The 23,233-nt window shown below is 49.0% G+C and overlaps 1 protein-coding gene across 5 annotated transcripts in view; it reads right to left on the bottom strand.

Moving 5' to 3' along the window:
* The window catches only part of SNAPC5 (small nuclear RNA activating complex polypeptide 5), a 717,963-nt gene that overhangs the window by 100,535 nt on the left and 594,195 nt on the right, over positions 1–23,233 (bottom strand). Inside the window, exon 1 of one of the 5 annotated variants that reach the window (XM_050796056.1) lies at positions 14,887–14,890. The exons of the other annotated variants lie outside the window; for them this stretch is intronic. The gene's annotated coding sequence lies outside the window, so the exon portion shown is untranslated. Of the gene's footprint in view, positions 1–14,886; positions 14,891–23,233 lie in introns of those variants that run through there. 5 annotated transcript variants of the gene reach the window in all.

Below are 23,233 nucleotides of genomic sequence, written 5' to 3' on the forward strand. Positions count from 1 at the left end.
CCCAGCACTTTGGGAGGCCGAGGTGGGTGGATCACCTGAGGTCGAGAGCTCAAGACCAGCCTGACCAACATGGAGAAAACTGGTCTCTACTAAAAATACAAAACTAGCCGGGCATGGTGGTGCATGCCTGTAATCCCAGCTACTTGGGAAGCTGAGGGAGGAGAATCGCTTGAACCTGGGAGGCAGAGGTTGTAGTGAGCCGAGATCATGCCATTGCACTCCAGCCTGGGCAACAAGAGTGAAACTCTGTCTCAAAAAAACAAAACAAAACAAAACAAAACAAAAACAATGTATAGCCAATCAATAGCTTATGTCATTTTATGTAAATTATTGGTAAACAATTCAGGAACTACCTCTTCTTTTTTCCTTTAAAACTCACTTGTTTTGACCAGGGTGATGCATGCCTATAATCCCAGCATTTTGGGAGGCCAAAGTGGGCGGATTGCTTGAGCTTAGGAGTTTGAGGCCAGGGTGGGCAACAGGGAAAAATCCCACCTCTGCAAAAAAAATACAGAGATTAGCTGGGCGTGGTGGTGCAGCACCTGTAGTCCCAGCTACTTGGGAGGCTGAGGTGGGAGGATGACTTGAGCCTGGGAGGTTAAGGCTGCAGTGAGCTGAGATCATGCTATTGCACTCCAGCCTGGGTGACAGAGTGAGACCCCCTTTCAAAACAAAACAAAACAAAATACCCACTTGTAACCACTGCTAATTGGAGCATACATTCAACTTGAATATATGCTTCCAAGTAGCCACCCTCAAGCTTGGCCCAAATAAACTCTCTACTTATATTAATTCTGCCTCAGCTTCTTCCATTTAGGTTAACAGTTTTCTGTTCCTTCTTTATCTTTTTCTTTTTTATCGTTTGCCCTGCCCCCCTCAGTTTTCTTTTCCAGCATAACAAATTACCACATACTTAGCAGCCTAAAATGACGTCTATTGATTAGCTCACAGTTATGTGGGTCAGAGTCCAGGTGAGAATGACTGGATTCTCTGCTTAGGGTTTCAGAGGGCTGAAATCAAGATGTTGGCTGGGCTGGGCTCTTACCTGAAGGTTATCTGCTTCCAGTCTCCTTCAGGTTGTTGGCAGAATTTAGCTCCTTCAGTTGTAGGACTGAAGTCTCTGTTTTCTTGCTGGGTCAGCTAGGACTTGCTCTCAGCAACTGGCAGCCACTCTGTATTGCGTGTGGCCCCTCCATCTTCAAAGCCAGCAATGGTGCATTGAGTTCTTCAGATGCTTCAAATCTCTGACTTCTCCAGCTCTCAGTACCTAAAATTCATGTTTATTTACTTTTTTTCTGTCTCTGTTTTCTGGAATATAAACTCTGCAAGAGCAGAAATCTTGTGTTTTGTTTAATACTGCACCCAGCAACTAGATTGCTGCCTAACATGTAGTAGGCATTCAACACATATTTCTCGAATGAATGAAGGGATGGATATCTGAATAAATGAATCACAGGACATAGCACGTGGCAGGAGTTTGGTAACCTTCCTCAAGGTGGCTGTAGTAAAAGATTTGGGCACTTTCACAGGGCAAGGAGGTCAGCATATCTGGGTACCCCCTTTCCCCAGAGAGGAGGAGAACTCAGGAAGCACTTGTTGAATGATGAAGGGGTAGGGCAGCACTGGATTGGGACTCCAAAGACCTAGACTTGAGTCCTGTCCATCCTATCACTAGCCATCGGACACGGATGCTCCTGGCTCCCATCCCTTCCTGGTTGCTCTCTGAGAGGCCTGATACCTGGCTGGGACTGGGCCACTTAGGTCAAGAACCCATGGTAAATTCTGTTCCTCACTGTCAGGGGCATTAGCCTTTTGATCCTAATTTTCTTTTCTGCAAAGTGGACATAATCATATCACAAAAGGATATTGTGAGAATTAAGTATGAATTAATATACTCAACAAATATTTGTCAGGCACCTACTCCATGCCAGGCACAGTTCTGGGCCCTGGGGATATAGCAGCAAAGATAACAGCAGCCAGGCGCGGTGGCTCAAGCCTGTAATCCCAGCACTTTGGGAGGCCGAGACGGGCGGATCACGAGGTCAGGAGATTGAGACCATCCTGGCTAACACAGTGAAACCCCGTCTCTACTAAAAAATATAAAAAACTAGCCGGGCGAGGTGGCGGGCGCCTGTAGTCCCAGCTACTCAGGAGGCTGAGGCAGGAGAATGGCGTAAACCCGGGAGGCGGAGCTTGCAGTGAGCTGAGATCCAGCCACTGCACTCCAGCCTGGGCGACAGAGAGAGACTCCGTCTCAAAAAAAAAAAAAAAAAAAAAAGATAACAGCAAAGATGACGTGTGCTTGCAGGGTCCTAGTGGAACATCATAACCTGTGCTTGGGCAGTAGTTAGAGTCACTGGCTTTAGACAGACATTTGAGGCCCTCATGCTGAGGCCCTGTTTCTTCCTCCAAGTCTCTGTGCTTTCGCCATCCCTCTTCCTGCTGCTGCCTGGCACAGACAGCCTCCTGCACCTTCCCCCACGCCCTAGAGCAGACATCTCCTGTCTCACTGGGAGGACACCGCTGCCTGCCCTGAGCTCAAGTGGGCAAAGTGATGGCAGCATCGGTGTCTCCACCATCAGCTCTATCCAGGTGTTCTGGGAATTGGTCCTTAGATGTCTCCTGGGATATTTAAGGCAATTAAGGGGCAAGGTGGGTCACACCTGCAATCCTAGTACTTTGGGAGGCTGAGGCAGGAGGATCTCTTGAGCCTGGGAATTCAAGCCCAGCCTGGGCAACATGGCAAAACCCTGTCCCTACAGAAAGTTAAAAAGTTACCTAGGTGTGATCCTGTCATCCCAGCTACTCTGGAGGCTGAGGTAGGAGGGTCATGGGAACCCAGGAGTCCGAGGAAGCAATGAGCCATGATCATGCCAGAGTGAGTGACAGAGCAGACTCTGTCTCAAATAAAGCAATTAAGGCAAATATTTATTGATGTCCAGCTATGTGCTGTGTCCACTTCCTCCAGGTAGCCTTCCCAGACTGCCCACATGAGGGCAGATCCCTCTGAGCAGCCAGTCTGGCCTGCCTTGTCTCCTCTAGCACTTTGTGCCCCACCCCACTGGGAGTTCTTATTTTATCTCCATTCCTGCTCCCTGGCTGGGAGGGCTGCTAGGGTAAGCTGCCTGAGGAAGCAATTGATTAAAATCTTGCAAATTCCAGCTTTGACCCCTGTAACTCTTCACACTTGAGAAAATCGAGGCCAAAATAGAGTCTTCTGTTTTGCAGTTGCCATTCTAAGGCTCTAACCTCTTCCCTTTCACTTCCTGCTACTCCAAATGACTCCTTTATCCACATCTTTAATTCTAGTCCTATTCCACTGCCTACTGCCACCCCAACTCACATATCCTCTCCAGTTCCCCAGTGTTAAGAAACCCTCCCTCCACCCTGCCCTACAGATGCCTGATGAGTGAACAGATGATGCTGGCAGGTGAGCGTGGTGGGAAGAGGTGGGCTGGGGTCCTGGCCTCTGCCCTGCCTTGCTGTGTGATTGTGGGGGAGACCCACAGTCACTCGGAGCCCAGGCTCCCTATGGGTTACATGGGGATGGTTACGCTCAATGTCATGGGGGCCCTAGTGTGACGCAGCCTGGTTGGAGTGCAGAGAGCTATAGAGGAGGACACGGGGAGGCCATCTGTCTGTGGGTCAGAAAAGGCTCTGGACAGGAGTCACTCTTAGCAAGAGAGGCAGGCCCAGGACAAAGTTGGCTCTCAGAGGGGATGGGTCACCTGGGCACAACAGGGAGCCTTGGGTTGTCATTGGGAGATGGGACTTGATTCCAGCCAAGGGAACCATGGAAGAAGAACATTTTTTAACAGTGGAATAAATTCATGTTTGTGAGCTGTTCTTTCTTGTTACATAACAGTCTCTACGAGATACACTTTGGGAATCTCCAGACATACTTAGAGAAACTTGGCGGAGGACTGGCCAGGTGCCCTCAGCAGGAGGGGACCACAGCCTGGGAAACATGATGGTTCATACACAGATCGAAGCTCTGAATGACACAATGTCATCAGTGCCACTAACCAACGCCTCCTTCCCTCCTGAGAGTAGGGGCTGCTGCTTCTGCCTGTTTGTGGGTCCTGTAACATCCACCTAAGCAGCTACCCCATAGTAGACACTCATGGTTGCAGATTAAAGGGGATATCTGCACAGGCATCCCACGCATGTATGCTCATCCTCCCTCTGGGGACCATCTTGGCTGCTATTCCTTCAGCCCAGGTAGTAGAGAGCTGACCTGGTAGAAAGGATCATGGAGAACCTGGTGCCTGCCTGCTGAGAGCAGGAGGCTGCAGACGTCAGGGAAGAGGAATTCAGGCTGCCTGAAAGCAGAGTGAGGATGGAAGAAGGGGAAAAGGCCGCATTTTATCCTAGCACAGAGTTACCGGGCATGAATACACGCATGTGTGAATGTACATGTGTGTGTGCTTGCTTGCTTGTGCACATATGTGTGAAGCAGGAACCCAGGAGACTGACATTTCAATGGCTGAGCTCCAAGTCAACTCCCAAGAAATTTCTAAATCAAAAGACATTTTGTCTTGCCTCCTGCTGTATCCCTCGTGTCCTCAAAATGACTTGCAGGCTGGCTGGCTGGCTGGATTTCAGGTACTGAGGCAAGATCACTGGTGCTCACAGCCGGGGGTCCTGTTTGGAGCACCCCTGCCAGGCACCCTCCCGCCTAGCCCTGCCCCTTTGCCCAGAGGCCTCCTAAGCTCCTTCTACTTTGCTGCTCTGCCATTGTCAATGCCCCACCTACCTCCAGAGGTCTGAGGTGGCTGTTTGTCAGGTCCTCGCCCATGGGAAGGGTAGAAGCAGGAGTGGAGGTGTGCGCATCCCCTTTTAGGGCACGGCCTGAAAGTTGCATCTGTCCCAAGTGCTCCTGCCCACGATGACGGAGCTCAGTTACATGGTGCCACCTAGCTGTAAAGCAGACTGGAAAAGGTGACCTTTACCTAGTGGCTGTGGGCCCAGCCAAAACACAGGGGTTCTGTTACTAAGGGAAGGAGAGAATGGGTATTGGAGGACAGTTAGCAGTTTTGTCCACAAAGTGAGAGAGAGTGAATATGGAGGCGGGGACACCAGGCAAGAGGCCACTGCTGTATTCCAGGTGAGAGATTATGGTGGCCCAGACTGGGATGATTCTGGAAATATGGAGAAGGTAGGATCCACAGGATTTGTTATTAAATACTGAGGATGAAGGAGAAGGCGGAATCAGGGACAACATCTGTCTGTCTGGCCTGGACATTTGGCATACTTATTTAGCACACATTTATCAAGTCCATCCCACTCAACAGGCACCAGGCCTCGGTCCTACTGCAGACATGTGGCACCATCTCTGTCCTCAAAGGCATTGGAGGGGAAAGGGTAATCCCAGAAAACACAGGGAGAGCTGTTGATGGTTGGAAATCAGTTAGGACTGACTGTGGGTGGACAGGATTCCAGGGGAAGCAGAGATTGTCTTGAACATAAGCATCATTTGGTAGGGCTGCGCACTCCTAGGGGAGAAGGCGGGCATTCCAGGCAGGTAAGCAGGAGGACTCAAGACTTGGAGGTGGCCTAAGTTATCAGAAAAACCTTTCTGGTGCCGGCAGTGGTGGCCATGGTGCAGCAGGAGATCTGACTTTGGAACCAGATGGTTCTTAATTCAAATCCTGGCTCTGTTCTCATGCATTGCTGGTGAAATTGTAAATTGGATCAACCTCTTTGCTAGACTATTTGGCATTATTAATCAAAACTACAAACACACATACCCCTGTAGGAATTTATTCTACAGATATACTCACTTACGTGTGAAGCAACAAATACACAAGGCTATTCACTGCAGCATTATTTTTGTAACTGCAAAAGATTGGAAACAACCCAAATGTCCACCAGTAGGGGACTGGGTAAATAAATTAGGATATACAATTGATCCTTGGGTAACACAGGTTTTAACTGTGAAGTCCACCTATACATGGATCCTTTTCAATGACTATATTGAAACTTTTATTGGAGATTTGCCACAATTTGAAAAAACTCACAGATGAATTGTATGTGTAGTCTAGAAACATTGAAAAAATTAAGAAAAAGGTATGTCATGAATGCTTAAAATATATGTAGATACTAGTGTATTTTATCATTTACTACCATAAAATGTACACAGACCCATTATGAGAAGTTAAAATTTATCAAAACTTACACACACATTTAAGATCATATATGGTACCATTCACAGTTAAGAGAAATGTGAGCAGATGTAAAGATGCAGTATTAAATCATAACTGCCTAAAATTAACTGTGGTATGTACACCACTACTGTAATAATTTCACAGCGACCTCCTGTTGCTGTTGCGGGGAGCTCCAGTGATGCACATATCTGCTTAGATCCCTGTGTGACGCTAATCATCTCCGCATGAGCGGTTGTCTCTCCAGTAAATTGCATGTGGCAGACAAAGCGGTCTCTCACAGCTCTGGCGTGTTTTTAATTGTGTTTAGTGCAATACCATAAACCTTGAGTCACATAATGGAACCCATATGAAGTGCCACTAGTGATGGTGGAGGTGATCCCAAGAAGCAGAGAGAAGTCATGATTTTACAAGGAAAAGCTGAATTGCTTGATATGCACTGCAGATTGAGGTCTACAGCTGCAGTTGCTGCCATTATTCAAATAGATGATTCATCTTGTAAACAGACATTGTAAACGTATGGTATTGATAAATACAGTTCAGTACTGTCAATGCGTTTTCTCTTCCTTAGGTTCTTTTCTTTTCTTTTTTTCTTTTTGAGACAGGGTCTCAATCTGTTGCCCAGACTGGAGTGCTGTGGCATGATCTTGGCTCACTGCAGCCTCTGCCTCCTAGGCTCAAGCAATCCTCCCACCTCAGCTACCCAAGTAGCTGGGACTACAGGCGCGCACCACCACATCCAGCTAATTTTTGTATTTTTAGTAGAGAGGGGGTTTCACCATGTTGGCCACGCTGGTCTCGAACTCCTGGCTTCAAGTGATTCACCTGCCTTGGCTTCCCAAAGTGCTGGGATTGGGGGTGTGAGCCACTGCACCCGGCCTCCTTAGGATTGTCTTTTTTGTTTTCTTTTTCTTTCTTTTTTTTTTCAGACAGAATTTCACTCTTCCTGCCCAGGCTGGAGTGAAATGGTGCAATCTTGGCTCACCATAGCCTCCGCCTCCTGGGTTCAAGCGATTCTCCTGCCTCAGCCTCCTCCTGAGTAGCTGGGATTACAGGCGTGTGCCACCACACCCAGCTAATTTTGTATTTTTAGTAGAGACGGGGTTTCTCCATGTTGGTCAGGCTGGTCTTGAACTCCCGACCTCACGTGATCCGCCTGCCTCAGCCTCCCAAGTGCTGAGATTACAGGTGTGAGCCACCACGCTCGGCCAGGATTTTCTTAATAACATTTTATTTTCTTTAGCTTACTTTATTGTGAGAAGACAGTATATAATACATACACAAAATATGTGTCAATTGGTTATGTTACTGTTAAGATTTCTAGTGGATTATTAGTAGTTAAGTTTTGGGGTAGTCAAAAGTTATACGTGGATTTTTGACTGTGCAGGGAGTCAGCACCCCAACCCCCAGGTTGTTCAAGAGTCCTCTGTATTTATGCAATGGAATATTATGTGAAAAAGTATGAAGTGGCCAGGCATGGTGGCTAACACCTATAATCCCAGCACTTTGGGAGGCCAAGGCAGCCTGGCCAACATGGTAAAACCCTGTCTCTACTAAAAATACAAAAGTTGGCCAGGTGTGGTGGTGCATGCCTGGAATCCCAGCTACTCAGGAGGCTGAGACAGGATAATCACTTGAACCTGGGAGATGGAGGTTGCAGTGAGCCGAGATTAGGTCACTGCACTCCAGCCTGGGTGACAGAGCAAGACTCTGTCACAGGAAAAAAAAAAAAAAAAAAAAAAAATGAAACTGTTCTTAGCTCACAGGCTGTACAAAAATAGGCAATGTGGCCCTGTAGCCCTCAATCCTATCCTCTCAAATTCTCTGATAGGCAGAAAAGGCACTAGCACCAATGCCTTCATCTGTCTGGATCTTTGCCTCCCGGGAGGCCATTGGCCATGATGCTAACACCTGTCCCCACTGCTGAGTGCCTGTTTCCAGAATAAAGGAGGAAGGGGTGGACCCCTGGGCTCTGTTTCCTGATAAGTCCAAGACCTTTGAAGATCCGCCTCCTCCTAAATTAGAAACAGGCCTTCCCAAGAGCCTGACCCTTCTAAGTTGGGCCAGGAACTGGGGTCACCTCGGGGCAGGAAGAGGGGCAAAGGTTGGCCCCAAGGCTGCCGCTCTTCCTCTCTGTCCTTCACGGGTTTCAAGCCTGCCTCTGGGCCAGCCTCCGACACAGGCAGCTAAGGTGGCTTCAGGGGCGCTGGGCTCAGAGAGGGGCGAGGGAGGCTGACATGTACCTGGGCCTGCCTTCCTGTGGTAGGAATGGGGTTGGGAGATGTTCTTGAAAGCCTGAGGGTGGAAGGCTCCGGTGAGGAGGACTGTGCTGACCACTTCCTTCCAAGATAGCATCTCTGATCTCCTTTCTGTTCTTTTTTTTTTTTTTTTTTTTGAGATGGAGTCTCGCTCTGTCGCCCAGGCTGGAGTGCAGTGGCGCGATCTCGGCTCACTGCAAGCTCTGCCTCCTGGGTTCACGCCATTCTCCTGCCTCAGCCTCCCGAGTAGCTGGGACTACAGGCGCCCGCCACCGCGCCCGGCTAATTTTTTGTATTTTTAGTAGAGACGGGGTTTCACTGTGGTCTCGATCTCCTGACCTTGTGATCCGCCCACCTTTCTGTTCTTTAGTTTTGACTGATCTCCTCTTTCCTACCCTCTTTTCTTCCTCCACTCTCCGAACCTGTCTCTGTTTCCTTCGTCTCTAATCCCCCAGCACCCTCACTCTGCTGCCTCTGAACCTTTGCTCAGATAGCTCTCTCCGCCTGCCGTTCCTGTCTCCCATTCCCTCTGGAAAGTACCATTTTTCTGATGCCATCTCCTCGCTCCAGTGGGCCGGCCTGGGAGCTGTCTTCCAGACGATGAGCACGTGGAGCTGGCCTGATGAGAACCACGCCCCAGTTCTGTGGCCCCCGATTGCCCGGAGGGCACCTCCAGGCCCCTCATCCTGGCATTCAAGGCCTCTCATAATCTGTCTCCCGCTGCCTTCCCCATCCAACGGCCCCTTACTGCCCTCAGAGTGCTGGGAGGGGAGGGAATAGTGTAACCTAGGGCTTGCCAATAGAAATATAATGTGAGCCACATGTGGAATTTTTAGTAGCCACATTTATTTTATTTTTAAAATTATTTATTTATTTATTTATTTTTATTTTATTTTATTTTTTTGAGACGGAGTCTCACTCTGTCGCCCAGGCTGGAGTGCAGTCGCATGATCTCGGCTCACTGCAAGCTCTGCCTCCCAGGTTCACGCCATTCTCCTGCCTCAGCCTCCCAAGCAGCTGGGACTACAGGCACGTGCCACCACACCCATCTAATTTTTATTTTTAGTAGAGATGGGTTTCACCATGTTGGCCAAGCTGGTCTTGAACTCCTGACCTCAGGTGGATCTGCCCACCTCAGCCTCCCAAAGGGATTACAGGCGTGAGCCACTGTGCTCGGCCTGCCACATTTAAAAAGTAAAAATAGGATTAATTTGAATAATATACATTGTGGAAGCCATTATATTTCAAATGTTATTTCAACATGTAATTGATATAAAATCATTAATGAGATATTTCACGTTTTTTTTCTACCAAGTCTTCCAGATCCGGTGTGTGGTTTATGCTCACAGCACATCACCATTTGCAGGAGCCGTCCTTGGGTTCCCAGAAGCCACACGTGGCAGGTGGCCCCTGTACTGCACAGATCAGGTCCTGCCTAACCCTAACCCCCAACCCTTCACCCTCAAAGATGTAGGTGTAATAGAAGATCCTGTGGGGATTAAACTTGCAAGGGTTTTCTTTTCTTTTTTCTTTCCCAGGGTAGAAGTGAAGGGAGATTATACCTGTTAGAAGCTTGGTGTATGCTCAGAGTCCTGGGCATACAGGAGTCAACCAAGTCTTGTCTAGGAAGCGGGGAATGGGCAGCCCTTTGTGTACAAGGGTTATGAAAGGAGAGGTTTTGACATGGGTCCTCAGAAGAGAACCAGGTGTCTGCACCAGGCGTGTGTGTGTGCGCGCATGTGCGCATGTGCACTGCAGGCAGCTCATTACCCTGGAGGACGGGGAGTGGGCTCTTGTCAGCACAGCTTGGAACAGGAAAGCTATGCTCTGGAACCCTGTGGAGTCCTGGCTGGGGGCAGCAGGAAGGTTTCTAGGAGGGGGACCTGGGTGTCCTTTCTTTTCTTTTCAGCACCTCCTTCCATCTCTCCCTTTTTCATGCCCCCTTTCTCTCCTTGCCCCAGAACTAACAAGGTGGGCACCGCAGGTGCAAAGGTCCATATCTACCTGCTTCTCCTTGGAATGCCCAGGCTCTGAGTGGTTCTGAGGAGAGTCCTGGGAGAAGGGGCTGCAGAGGCTGGATTCTGTCCACCTGGAGGCCTGACTTCCAGGCGCGGAGCCCCTCATACGCCTGCACATTGCGACTGGGCAGGCGACCCCGTTCACCTGTCTGTGGCTTCAGACACCAGCACCCTCCCCTCAGTCACTTATAAAATGTGTGTGGGTGTGGGAAGGGGATCCCAGACTAAGGGTGGTGCAAGGGGCTGTCTGGGGCACTGGGTTGATGGCTGGGGTCTCTAGGACAGGCCTGGTATAAAGGGTCATTCATTGTGACAGGTGTGCGGTGGGTACTGGCCTGGTTGTGGCCAGCTGGAGCTTTCAGCAGGATGTAATCAGGGCTGAGGTACACCCCTCCCTCCTGAGCTCGAGCTGTGCTCTTGGCAGAAGTCATTGTTTCAGACTGGAGCACCGTGTTGGTAACAGGCAGCCTGGCCTGGCCAACTAACCATACAGCTAGAAGGTCACCTCGGTGAGCAGCTGGTGCAGCCTCTCGTGGTACAGATGGGCAAATAGAGGCCGCTGGCGGAGGGAGAAACTGAAGACTGACTCAGGGCGAGAGTGCGCCACACTGTATCTGAACCAGCCCATTCACAGCTCTCTGAGGTGGGGCTCGTTCTCCCTGTTTTACAGATGAGAAGAGCCAGGTTCAGAGGCGTGAGCTTGGTAGAGGCTTGTGGCTGCTAAGCGGCAGAGCCATGTTCCAACCCCCATGACGGTGATGCACATGTGCCTCCTGATGGGAGCTCATCTTTCCTTCAGTGTCTCTCCCCTTCCTCCAGAACCTTGTATCTCAGAGTTTGGGAACAGGGAGGGAGAATTTCAGGGAGTGAGCCTGGCAATGTAGCTGGAGCATCAGGCCAGTGACTTAGGTGAGTGAGAACTAGAACTTTATTTTTCTATCATTTTACTTAACGTCAGTTCAAGCCCTCTTGGAGGAGGGGAAGCAGAAGAGGGAAATGCGCAAACTCAATCTCAGGTGGTTTGAATTCTTCCCCTTTGCCCCAAGAGGTGGTCTCGGTTAGACCAGGTGGCTCTCTCCTGATTATAGTGCCATTTCTAGGGGCCCAAGAGTCATTCTGCTGCTTGGGCATTGGCGGCACCCAGACACTTCTGTGAGGTGTTCACAGCCCTGTCTAGACATGCACCCACCCAACCCCATCCCCACCAATTCTCCCTCTAGGTCTCCTGCTGTCCTAGGGGGTTCACTCTGGGTGCAGCTCTCCTTGGTTCCTGGACCCTTGGGTTCAGCAGCTTCCCAGGACATCTCAGATTTCATATTGATGATTTCCATGATCTCTCCTCCCTGCAGCATGAGGGATGAAGGGTCAGCAAGGGAAGTGGGGAGGTTTTCCCTTGGACTCCTAGGGACAGACCACTGGCATGGGAAGAGCACCCACTCTGGTCCCTGGCTGCTCTGCTGATGGGGTGGGGATGGGGGCAGTATTCTGAGGCTCTAAGCGTGCAGGTGGTTTCCATTCTCTCTTTCTTGTGGACAGTTCACATATTGCTCTGACATCATTAGTCAGCCTCAATCTCCCAGGGCCATGGGAGTCTGTGCCCCACCAGGCTCTGGAAGCCTTCACTTTTTGTATAGAGCACCTTGGCATAAGTAACTCCATCTCAGAAAAAGACTCCACTGGCCAGATGCGGTGGCTCATGCCTGTAGTCCTAGCACTTTGGGAGGCCAAGGCAAGCGGATCATGAGATCAGGAGATCGAGACCATCCAGGCTAACACGGTGAAACCCCATCTCTACTAAAAATACAAAAAATTGGCTGGGCGTGGTGGCAGGCGCCTGTAGTCCCAGCTACTCGGGAGGCTGAGGCAAGAGAATGGCGTGAGCCCAGGAGGCGGAGCTTGCAGTGAGCTGAGATCGCACCACTGCACTCCAGCCTGGGTGACAGAGTGAGACTCTGCCCACTCCCCACCTCCAAAAAAAAGAAAAGGACTCCACCTTACATTTCAAAAGGCATCAAACCAACAGGGTCCAGATATTTGCCTAGTCAATAGAGATAACACCCAAACAGGTAAGGGCATCACCCTTTACCATCAGTCCTCAACACAGGATTCAAGGACCATAAAATGAGCAAGATTCCACCACCTAGACACAGCCATCTTGACAGACCCTGTCTTGCTGTCACTTGTGATCAGCACCCAGCATCTGCCACTGAAGGCTCTGCCCAAATCAAAGAGTCTTCCTTGCAAGATGTTAATGACTATCTGGATTAGGCCAGGACTGATTCATTAACCCTTTTTCCTCTCTCCTCTTTTCTTTTCTTATTTTTGAGATGAAGTCTTGCTCTGTCACCCAGGCTGGAGTACAGTGGCACCATCTCGGCTCACTGCAACCTCTGCCTCCTGGGTTCAAGCGATTCTTGTGCCTCAACTTCCCGAGTAGCTGGGATTACAGGTGCACCCACCACGCCCAGCTAATTTTTGCTTTTTTAGTAGAGATGGTGTTTCGCCACATTGGCCAGGCTGGTCTCAAACTCCTGCCCTCAGGTCATCTGCTCACCTCAGCCTCCCAAACGTGCTGGGATTATGGGTGTGAGACACCACACCCAGCATCTTTTTTTTTTTTTTTTTTTGAGACAGAGTCTCGCTCTGTTGTCTGGGCTGGAGTGCGGTGATGTGATGTTGGCTTACTGCAGCCTCCACCTCCCAGGTTCAAGCGATTCTTGTGCCCCAGCCTCCCGAGTAGCTGGGGTTACAGGTGACCGCCACCACACCAGGCTAATTTTGGTATTTTTAGCAGAGACGAGGTTTCACCATGTTGGTCAGGGTGGTCTCAAACTCCTGACCTCATGATCTGCCTGCCTCGGCCTCCCAAAGTGCTGGGATTACAGGCATGAGCCACCGTGCCTAGCCTCTCCCCTTTTCTTTTGATGTTCAATGTTACTGTTTGGTGTGAAATTTTAATCTATAACATTTCTATATGAAGTATACTACAGTGTATGGTTTGCAGTATCAACTGACTTGTTGAATGGCTCGAGCCTGTGTGCACATGGCTCTGACTACCAAGTGAACTGAGAGTGCTAAGGAACATTGCCTCCTTGGGAACTCCATGGCGCTCGTGGCTTTTATGATTGAAATAACATCGATAAAAGTCTGACCCTGTGGAAAGACAACGTGTGTGGACCTGGTTATGTCTGAGTTTAAGCTGCTCATGACACTTCCACTGGTCAACGCAGGGAGAAGGGGCAGGCTGGTTTGCCCAGGACTGGAGTGGGGTAGTTCCTGGGAAGATGAACTTTCAGTCCTGAAACAGACATAACCTGGGCGAGGGGGCTCACCTCCATAATCCCAGCACTCTGGGAGGCCAAGGCAGAGGATTGCTTGAGTCCAGGAGATCAAGATCAGCCTGGGCAACATGAAAAAAACCCATCTCTGTAAAAAATACAAAAATTAGCCAGGCTTGGTGGCATGCACCTGTGGTCCCAGCTACTTGGGAGGTTGAGGTGGGAGGATTGCTTAAGCCAGGAAGGTCAAGGCTGCAGTGAGCCAAGATCATGCCACTGCACTCCAGCCTCAGTGATGGAGCAAGACCTTGTCTCAAAATAAATTAAGATAAAACAAAAAAATGAAACTGGGACGTCCTGGGTGAACTGGGATTAGCTGGTCCTCTTATCTTTCTCCTTCCTTCTCTCTCTCCCTCCCCCAGCCTGGTACGGCTGGCCTGTAGTGGGAGGACAGGGTCAAGGGCCCTTTGTCTTTGTGCTTGGGACAGGATACTAGGCAGACCAGGCCTTGGGAGCTGGTTTTGGGGGATGAGACTCCTCGGTGAGACCCGCTTCAGCCCTCCATACTGTTCCCACCTCCAGGGTTTCTCCTAACATTTGGGCCATAGTTTGCATTGTAACAGCCATCTGTGGCCATTTTAACTTAAAAACAATATTTTGAATGATAACTTTTCTTGTCCAAATGTTGGCATCAAGTTAAACTCTGGGGGTGGGGTGGGGATTATAGTGTTTCCTGGGACACGTGGCGGAGCCGCCTCCAGGGGGCGCTCACAGTCCGTCTGGGTAGCACTGTGTGGCCAGCGATGCCTCCCGGGATGCAGCCTGCAGACCCCTCAATGGGTGGTTCCCAGGAGCGATAGGAGAGACGCTCAGGGCGGGGTGGGGGTGGGGTTAGTGTACTGACCTTTCAACTCCACAGTGTGATTCCTCCTCCCATTAGGAGACGGTCCCCCAGAAGGTCTAGCCCTGCCCAGAGTGGGGCAAGGATGGGCTTCAGGGAATTTATATGCAAAGTGGTGTGAGGGAGACACGTAGAATATTTCTAGGGAAAGGGCTCATGGTTTTAATTAAGTATCACAAAAAGGGTTGGTACCCACTTCACGGTTAGGAACCCTGCTCTGGGTACCAGAATCCCCAGACAGGGGCAGTAGCTCCCTATTTCCCCTTGCCCCCCGGCCCTGCTCTACTTGAGCAGGGCCCAGGACTCCCCGTCTGAGGGAGCAGAAGGCCCAGTCCTGCTGCTTACTTGCCCCATGTTGCTGGGCCTTCAGTTCCTTGCCTGTAAAGCAGGGATGTGAGTACCTGGTGTGTAGGGTGGTTCTGAGAATCAAAGGAGATGATCTTCTCGGGCAGGGGTCTGTTATTCCCACAGAGCTGGGCACAGGGAGCCCTTGCTGCCTATTCTCGGCTGATGCCCCTCCTCCAGGGACGAGGCCCTCTCTCCTGCAGGGCAGAGACACGGGCAGTGTCCGTTTGCTGACCAGGCCTTCCTGGCTGCAGCGGGACAGCGTGTCTCCCTCACAGAGGTAACAGGTAGGTCATGTAATTAAGCTAGAATGTGAGTTCCGCAAGAGTAGGAGTTATGTCTGTTTTGTTCATTCCTGTGTCATCAGGGCCTAGAACAGAACCTGGCATGTAGTAGGTGCTCAAGAAATATCTATTGAGGCCAGGCATGGTGGCATAGTGGCTTATGCCTTTAATCCTAGCACTTTGGGAGGCTAAGGCGAGTGGATCACTTGAGGCCAGGATATCCCTGGCCAATATGGTGAAACCTCGTCTCTACAAATTACAAAAATTAGCTGGGCGTGGTGGTGTACACTTGTAATCCCAGCTACTCGGGAGGCTGAGGCACGAGAGTTGCTTGAACCTGGGAGGCAGAGGTTGAAGTGAGCCGAGATTGCACCACTGCACTCCGGCCTGGGAGATGGAGTGAGACTCTGTCTCAAAAAAACAACAACAACAGTAACAACAACAACAAAAATATCTGTCGAATAACAAATGGGGCACTGGAGAAGGGGAGCCAGACATATCTAGTAAAGTGTAGGGAATGGGTGGGGAGGGACTATGTGACGTTTTCCCGAAGACCCAGTTTTAGTTCTGCCATAAACTCTTTAGGTGACCTTGGGTGAGTTCCTTCTCCTCTCTGGGCCTGTTTTCCCAACTATAAAATGAGGGGATTGGCTGAGGAGGTCTTCAGCTCAGCCCAGCTCTGATACCCTGTGCCTCCATGAGGAGCATGCCCCACAGTGTCTAGGGAAGAGGGTCTGATGGGGGAGGAGGGAGGGACATGAGAAGCCCAGGAGGTCTGAAAGGGACCAAGAGGAGCTGCTGTGGCATGGGAGCATGGCAGGTGGGCACTCATTCTGTAGTGAGACCCAGACCCATCTTCTGGCAGCTGGTGACTGGGGCAACTTTCTGCTGCCACCCACAAGAACAAGCACCTCTCCTCCCGTCCCCAGCCCTTCTGCCTTCACCCGCAGAAGGAGGCGCTGCAGGTGTGCGCTCCTTCTCAGTGTGCAAACTGAGCAAATGCCAAGACTTCTAGGATGCAATGTTATCTGGGTCCAAGCAGAACTGCTGGTTGAAGCTCTGGGGAAAAGAGATTCCATCTCTAGTTGAGGCCCTGCTGCACCCCTTGGACTTGGGTTGAAACCTTCACAGCCCCCTGAACCTTGGAGTGATGGCGAGGTGACATGGTGGGGATTTCACGTAACTCCATGATATTATAAGACATTAAGTACTCAGCTTACCACCACTGCCCTTTCCTTCGTCTCTTGTCCTAATTTTCTTCTGAGAGTAAGCTGACAATTACTTTCATTCTAGAGCCTGATATAAAGACAAATTGGCCAGACACAGTGGCTCATGGCTGTAATCCCAGCACTTTGGGAGGCCGAGTTGGGAAAATCACTTGAGCCCAGGAGTTCAAGACTAGCCTGGGCAATATAGTGAGACTGCGTCTCTACTAAAAATTAAAAAAAAAAATTTAGCCAGGTGTGGTGATGCTATCTGTGGTCTCAGCTACTTGGGAGGCTGAGGTGAGAGGATCACTTGAGCTGGGGAGGTCAGGACTGCAGTAAGTGGTGATTGCATCACTGCACTTCCAGCCTGGGTGACAGAGTGAGACTCTGTCTCAAAAAAAAAAAAAAAAAAAAAAAAAAAATCCAGGCATGGTGGCCCACACCTGTAACACTTTGGGAGGCTGAGACAGGTACATGGCTTGAGCCCAGGAGTTTAAGACCAACCTGGGCAATGTGGCAAAAACTCATCTCTACAAAAAATACAAAAAATTAGCTGGGTGTGGTGGTGTGGATCTGTAGTCCCAGTGACTCAGGAGGTTGAGGTGGGAGAATCACCTGAGCCCAGGGAGGTCGAGGCTGCAGTGAGCTGTGTTTGTGCCACTGCACTCCAGCCTGGACAATAGAGTAAGATAAATAATAAAATAAAATAAATGAGACTCTTATATGTTCTTCTGAGAAAGTTCTAGCATGTTGCCCACCACTCACAAGAAAACCTAGCACTGTCTCCAGCAACCAGTGAAATCATACTAAAACCCAATTAGATTAAAAATGACTTACAACAAAAGTAGAATGTGCTTTTGTGTGAACATTGCAGAATTATATGAGTTTTTTTATTTTTTATTTTTTATTTTTTTGAGACAGAGTTTCGCTGTTGTTGCCCAGGCTGGAGTACAATGGCGCGATCTCGGCTCACTGCAACTTCCGCCTCCTGGGCTCAAGCGATTCTCCTGCCTCAGCCTCCCGAGTAGCTGGGATTACAGGCGCCTGCCACCACGCCCAGCTAATTTTTTTGTATTTTTAGTAGAGACGGGGGTTTCACCATGTTGGCCCAGCTGGTCTGGAACTCCTGACCTTAGGTGATTCACCTGCCTTGGCCTCCCAAAGTGCTGGGATTACAGGTGTGAGCCACTGTGCCTAGCCAAGATTTTTTTTTTTTTAAGTGAAAACTCTCCCTTCCCCTCCATCTCATTGTCTAATATGAATATTTTGGTGCATCATTCCAGACATTTCTATGGATACATGGACTGCACACACATTTATATGCTTTTTTGTACAAATAAGATCAGAATCTACATACTATTCTGCAATATATATATATTCTTCCAAATCAGCATTTGTGAGATCCCTTCACTCTTTGACCACACTAATGCACATTTGATTCATTTCCAGTTTTCTATTATTGCAAAAATTGCTGATAGGGCCTTTTGTACCTAATCTTCGTTCATTTGTGTGAGTTTATCTGCAAGGTAACTTTCTAGAAGTGGAATTGCTGAATCAAAGCATATACATATTTAAAATGTTTATAGATATCATCAAACTGCCAAACTCAAATTTTTGTACATTTACATGTTCACCAACTGCAATTTGCTTATTTCCCCATACCAAGACCTGACCATTTAAAAAACCTTTATCCTGTAGGTGAGGGTTGTATCACAGTGTTTTAATTTATATTTCTTCAAATGTAAGTGGAGTTGAACATCTCTTATATTTATGAACCTTTTATATACTCTTTCCTATTCTTGAGATGTCTCTTTTTTTTTTTTCTTTTTTTTTGAGACAGGATCTCTTCCCATCACCCAGGTCGGAGTGCAATGGTGAGATTGCAGCTCACTGCAGCCTCAAACTCCTGGGCTCAAGCTATCCTCCCACCTCAGCCCTCTGTACTGAGTAGTTGGGACTACAGGCGTGCACCACCATGCTCGGCTAATTTTTAAATTTTTTTGTAGAGATGAGGTCTCACTGTTTTGCCAAGGCTGCTTTTAAACTCCTGGCCTCAAGCAATCCTCCCACCTCAGCCTCCCAAAGTGCTGAGACTATAGGTGTGAGCCACCATGCCCAATTATTATTTTTTTTTCATTTTTAAAATCTATGTGGTAACAATGATTACTGTTCCCTTTATGGAGTCCTGGTTCCTTGACTTGTTGCATTTTTAACACTACAGCCCTGGAGACTGTGAAGGTCCTTAGGTCCACATATAGAGATCCAAAGGAGAAAGGTTTTTTTGCCAACTGCAGCTGAAGAGCAAGAGATGTAGAGGGCCTGTCCTTTGCCAGGTCTAGAATCTGATCCCTGCAGGGAGAAAAGGTGCAACTGAGAGAGGGAAGGTAAGTTGGAGAGAAGTCTTAGATTTTAGTGTCCCTGGAAGCTGTCCTGTCTCCCCTTGACTTCAGTCTCTCTTAATGCAAAAATATGATTGGATTGAATCAACTGAACTAATGCCAAAGTGACGTCCTGTTTTAACATTTGATGCTGCAACCATAAACAAACAAACAAAATCATGTCCTTTGTAGTGACATGGATGCAGTTAGAAGCCATTATCCTAAGTGAATTCATGCAGGAACAGAAAACCAAATACTGCATGTTCTCATTTATAAATGGAAGCTAAACATTGGGTACTCATGGACATATAGATGGGAACAAAAGAAGAGACTACTAGAGTGGGGAGGGAGGAGGGGAGGCAAGGGTTAAAAACTAACTATTGGGTACTATGCTCAGTATTGTGGGATGGGATCACTGGTAATCCAAACCTCAGCAGCATGCAATATAGCCAGGTAACAAACCTGCACATGTACCCTGGAATCTAAAATAAAAGTTGAAAACATAATTAAATAAAACTTCTAGGCCAGGCGAGGTGGCTCACAACTGTAATTCCAGCACTTTGGGAGGCTGAGGCAGGTGGATCACCTGAGGTCAGGAGTTTGAGACCAGCCTGGCCAAGATGATGAAACCCTGTCTCTACTAAAAATACAAAAATTAGCTGGGCATGGTGACACACGCCTGTAGTCCCAGCTACTCGGGAGGCTGAGATAGGAGAATCGCTTGAACCCGGGAAGTGGAGGTTGCAGTGAGCCAAGATCACACCACTGCAGTCCAGCCTGGGTAACAGAGCAAGACTCCATCTCAAAAGAAAAAGAAAAGCAACCCCTCCCATTCACTGAACAAATGAATGATACTAGGCCCAAAGTGGTTAAATGGCTTATCAAAAGACAGCTGGTTTGTGATGGGTAGAGAGGCCTGGGAACCAAAGAGAGAGCTGTGTTTGGAGTTTTCTACCCCATCACCTGGCCTATGGCACCAGCCCTCAGGTGGCTATAGAAGTTTGTGTCAGTTTCTTGTACTATTTCTGCCATATGCGATGGGTGATTTAAATTCATAATACCCATTTTATTCAGAAGAATTCCTAAAAATGCTTTTTTTGTCTAATTTTTTAAAATAAATAATTCAGTCTTGGCTTAGCACAGACACTGATGCTTGTAATCCCAACACTTTGGGAGGCCAATCAGGGAGATCACTTGAGCCCAGGAGTTTGAGACCAGCCTGGGCAATATAGTGAGACCCCTGTCTCTATTTTTTAAAAGCAATAGTAATAAAAAAAAAATTCCCTCTCATAGTTTACAATAAAAAATGTGAAAATACTCTATGCCACCCTGTCACTCAGCCACCCAATTCACTTCCCCACAGGCTGCCCATGTTATTAGATTCTTGTGTAGCTTTGTAAATGTATTTTATGAATGTGCAAGTGAACACATTTTATATATTCCTTAAAAAAAATTGATGAGTTTATTACTACATGATGTGACCCCAGACATATTTCTCTTCCTCTATAAAAGGAGGAGGTAAAACGGTGAAAAGTCAGTCCTTTCACAGCAGAGCTTCCCAACCTTTGCTGTGCATCAGAGGTCAAGGAGCAATCAAGAATGCTGATGCCCCGGCCATACTCTGGGACAATAAAATTAGGAGCTCTGGGGATGGGGCCTGAATCACTTTTAATGCTCCCAGCTATTCTGATGCTCACTATGTCCAGGGTGGAGCCTGAGATTCTGCATTTCCAGCAAGCTGCAGGTGAGGCTGACGCTGCGTGCTCGGGACCACACTCTGAGAAGCCAGGGTGGCCGCATCAGCATCACTGGGAGCTCCTTAGACATGCAGACCCTCAGGCCCCACCCCAGACCTCCTTGACCTAAATGCCAGCAGTTCGACAAGAGCCCTGTGAATCAGTCTTCTTGACAAGACTCATTCAGGTGCCCAAATTTGGCAGGACATTGATGCCCAGGGACCTCTTTCCCAGGCAGAGCAGCCCACCTGATCCCCCAATCTGGCTTCCCCAAGTGCCTCTGTGCTGCTCAGGGGAACATACTCATTTTCAAAAGCAGAACCTTTGAAGCAGAGGTTATACCGTTGTATTCACTTTTTGAGAATTCATTGAGCTGAATACTTGTGATCTTGCCAACGAAAAAGGGACAGGACCAGGTTATCCCATCCCAAAACCCAAAAAGGATGAGTAGCCCTGACTCAGCTGTACTTTGCAGGACAGGTTGCATGCACAGGGGTAATATTTGCGAGTCAAAAGGATAGTAGTGCATCTGCTTTCTTTGTAACATGGAAGGAAGGAAGGGGTGAAGGGGGTCTGTCTCAGCTATTAAAGAGTACCTGGGTCTGTTGACAATTGAAATGGATCTTGAGTGAACCTCAGTTTTCTCATCTGTATGAGGTGGCTAGTGATGCCTCTTTCTCTAGGTTTTTCTTTTATTTTCTTTTTTTTTAAAGACAGAGTCTCACTCTGTTGCCCAGGCTGTAGTGCAGTGGTGTGATCTCAGCTCACTGCAACCTCTGCCTCCCGGGTTCAAGTGATTCTCCTGCCTCAGCCTCCCAAGCAGCTGGGATTACAGGCGGGCTCCACCATGCCCAGGTAATTTTTTTGAATTTTTACTAGAAATGGGGTTTCACCATGTTGACCAGGCTGGTCTCAAACTCCTGACCTCAAGTGATCCACCTGCCTCAGCCTCCCAAATTGCTGGGATTAGAAGAGTGAACCACCGTGCCCTGCCAGGTTTTTCAATTTAAGGTTGAACAACATTCAAGCAAAGTAGCTAGGCTGGCACATGGTAGGTGCTCAAATCTATCCAATGCAGCCTTGTTGGAGGCTTCCCATGAAATGGGTTATGGTCAGGTCTTGGTGCTATGGTTAGTGGCGTCAGACCTGGTCTGCCCCTCACTAGTTGCGGGACCTTACATTAGTCATTTTGTCTCCCTGCACCTCAGTTTACTTGTCTGTCAAATCACATGGTAGAACCACCTTGGCAGAGTTGTCATAAGGATTAAATGAGGTCAAGTGTGAAGCTTGGTGGCTGGTGCCAGGCCCAGAGCCACAGCTCTGTCGGCCTGAGTTCAGGCTGTGGGTAGCCAGCCGTGGGAGCCCTGGCTTCAGAGAACAGAGTCCCCTTTGACTCTGCCGGCCTCTGTAGTCATTACTCCACAATCGCTGAGCCCTGGAGAGCAAATATCCCCACAGGCCAGCTTTTTTCTTGGCTGCAGCCCCTTCAGCCAGCCAGGTTTGGGTTGGCGGGCAGAGTGAGAGGCGTGGCTGTGACGTGAGCACGAGTCCCCACGTGTGCTGAAGCTATGCAGGTGGGGGTGGGGGCTCCCAGCCTGTCTCAGTGGTTCAGGGCAGTGCCTACTCTTAGCTTCCCGAGCCTGGCAGGGCCCTGCTGCTTTGGGCCAGTGGAGGGAGAGCAACTTGGCCTCAGTGGGGCTCAGGCCATCCCCAAGGCATGGGTGTGGTTATTATTCCCATTTTATAGTTGGGGAAACTGAAGTCTCCAACTCTGGTGACCACCAGAGTGTACAGGAAGGCAGAGGTCCTTTCTGATTTGGTACTGCTGTGGGTCTGAAGGTCCAACCCATCCCTGGGAAAGGCTTTGTCTCCAGAAGTCATTCATTCATTCATTCATTCATTTATTCATTCATTCATTTGACAGGGACTTGCACTGTTGCCCAGGCTGGAGCGCAGTGGTGTGATCTTGGCTCACTATAGCTTTTGCCTCCTGGGTTCAAGCAATTCTCCCACCTCAGCCTCCTGAGTCGCTGGGATTACAGGCACCCACCACCATGCCTGGGTAATTTTGTATTTTTAGTAGAGACGGGGTTTTACCATGTTGGCCAGGCTGGTCTCGAACTCCTGACCTCAAATGATCCACCCGCCTTGGCCTCCCAAAATGCTGGGATTACAGGGATGAGCCACCATTCCTGGATTCAGAAGGCTTCCATTTAAATGGCCTCATCAGGCCAAGTGTGGTGGCTCATGCCTGTAATCCCAGCACTTTGGGAAACCTGAGGTCAGGAGTTTGAGACCAGCCTGGCCAAGATGGTGAAACCCCATCTCTACTAAAAATACAAAAATTAGCCGGGCATGGTGGTGGGCACCTGTGATCCCAGCTGCTTGGGAGGCTAAGGCAGGAGAATTGCTTGAACCCAGGAGGTGGAGGTTGCAGTGAGCTGAGATTATGCCATTGCACTCCAGCCTGGGCAACAGAGCAAAAAGTCCATCTCAAAGAAAAAAGGCCAGGCGCAGTTGCTCAGGCCTGTAATCCCAGCACTTTGGGAGGCTGAGGCAGGCAGATCACGAGGTCAGGAGTTTGAGACCAGTCTGGCCAATATGGTAAAACCCCATGTCTACTTAAAATACAAAAAACAAGCCGGGCGTGGTGGCTCAAGCCT

Source organism: Macaca thibetana, chromosome 7 (genome assembly GCF_024542745.1).
Source record: "Macaca thibetana thibetana isolate TM-01 chromosome 7, ASM2454274v1, whole genome shotgun sequence".
Taxonomy (NCBI): Eukaryota; Metazoa; Chordata; class Mammalia; order Primates; family Cercopithecidae; genus Macaca; species Macaca thibetana.